The sequence below is a fragment of the Ornithodoros turicata genome, unplaced genomic scaffold (assembly GCF_037126465.1).
Source record: "Ornithodoros turicata isolate Travis unplaced genomic scaffold, ASM3712646v1 Chromosome110, whole genome shotgun sequence".
In the NCBI taxonomy this organism is placed as follows: Eukaryota; Metazoa; Arthropoda; class Arachnida; order Ixodida; family Argasidae; genus Ornithodoros; species Ornithodoros turicata.
The window spans coordinates 185,604-187,641 of NW_026999296.1; the positions used below are offsets into that span (position 1 = coordinate 185,604).

At 42.9% G+C, this 2,038-nt stretch overlaps 1 non-coding gene across 1 annotated transcript; it reads left to right on the plus strand.

Annotated features, from left to right (window-relative positions):
- The first annotated feature begins 720 nt into the window (after positions 1-720).
- LOC135371554 (U6 spliceosomal RNA) lies at positions 721-826 on the plus strand. Its single transcript, XR_010415638.1, has one exon. It is a non-coding gene; the product is annotated as a U6 spliceosomal RNA (small nuclear RNA).
- The last annotated feature ends 1,212 nt before the right edge of the window (positions 827-2,038 follow it).

Below are 2,038 nucleotides of genomic sequence, written 5' to 3' on the forward strand. Positions count from 1 at the left end.
AGGCTTTTCTAGTTGCCACACAACAAAATAATAACCATATGTTATCCTTGTTTGCGTTACGAAACTTGTCACAACGTACTCGTCACTGTGACAAATGGATGATACCCAGGTTTAGGACTAACTACGGCCATCAGTCCCTGTCTTATACCCTTCCGTACGGTTTGAACAGTTTTCATACCCAGAAGATGACCTCTCTTTTTATTCCTTAAGATCGTTGTTTATTTAATTTGATATTTCGGGATAGCAGCTCAATTTCTTGTTCTTTTATACACAATGTAGTATCGTGTAGTATTGTGCAGTATTGTACAGTATTGTACATACCGAACTACACACATTGTAGTATTTTGTCATGGTTGTGTTAGTTTTAAAGGTTAGGTTTAAAGGTTAGGTAGTTGAAAAGTTAGTTTTAAAGTAGCGTTCCATATGTCGTACTACATAGATGATTTTGTTTATTTGCTGCATGCCGTCGCGACGATCATGTTAAAGGCGTAATGCCCTTGTCAAGCAGCCTCGTGCTGCTTTTTTGGCTTCCCCCTGATCGTATTCTTTATGTGGAAGTTGCAATAAAGCATCGTTTATCGTTATCGTTAAGTAAATCTAACGTGTTTACCACAGAACAGCTTGTTTGATGTTAAGTCCTGATAATGATCCATCTAATAACACCGTCACGTTGGAATCACGTCCCTCATCGTAGTACAAATAACGGATCGGGGGGCCAGGGTTTTGCTTCCAAAGTACATATACCAAAATTGGAACGATAGAAAGAAGATTAGCATGGCCCCTGTGCAAGGATACGACGCAAAATTGTGAAGCGTTCTACGTTTTATTCTGAACGGTCCGCCGAAGCCGATTGCCAGATGTCTTTCCCGAACCCCCGAGAGGAAAATATGGCGTTTTTCTTGTAGTTTTATATATTTGATTTTATCTATTTTCTTGGTTTTGAGTATACATATATAGGTATCCGGAGGTTTTTGAGTAATAAGGTTAAACTTGTTACTGTGCAACTAGAATTTGTCTGTACTCCTTGTTTACTTCGCAGTTTTTTCTTTTTTTGGAATCCAATGCAACTAATACATTCGGGTGTAGGTCGGGTTATTCTTTCTTCGGGTTCGGCATATTGGTCAAACCTGCAAACATGACAAAACGAAGTAACGGAATACCACTACACGCTACTCCACAAAAAAAGTAGCGCAATGCTGGCGTCGCTACAAGCTTCAAAAGTAAGGCAATACCGCTAACAAAAGTTACAAATCAATATACAGCTCCTGCGAGCGAACGTTAACTCGATTTCATCAAAGATTTCTACCGTAAGATTTCTTCAAAAGGGTTCAGACGAGAGGCCAACCTGGACATCCACGCGAATATTTTTTTTTTTTAACTTTGGCTCGTTTTTCGTGAAATACCCTGTAAAGATAAGGTTAAGAGCGACGGCAACACGTAGGAAACGCGAGGCCCTATAAATTATCGGATATCTCCGTGTTGAATTCATAAAGAAATAGAAGCGACCATCATCGCTTGTAAGTGTTCCGACATAATAGTTATTCTGCTCCTTGTTACTCAAGGTCGTTTTGTACGCAGTGAATGGTCTATGCGATCCCCGCAATCGGAGCGTGCTTGTACGACGGACTTATTTGCTAGGCACACCGTCTGGGACAACCGAGTCTATGCGTAACTGGTGAACAAATGCAATACCGGACGCTCTCTAGAGACCAGGATCTCTTTCCAGGGCATCGTTCGTTTTCTGCACAGTTTCTGCACCGCCTACAGTATAAGCGGTAAAATTCGCGGGCCCAATAATGAACCTCTACAAAGACACGTCATCGTGATGTTTGGAATAGAGTCACTAAATAGGGAGCAGAGTAAGCGACACTGTGCCACGCCGACGAGCTAGCCCGCCATCTTGGGTCAGGCGCGGCTGCGTCGCCTAGCAACGGGACGCCAATCTCCCCTTCTCCGGAGAAGAACGCGCAGCTGATCTAGCTCGCAAGGGCGAGCGGTTTAGGATGGAGGTGACTCAACATGGACGGCGAATTCGTGG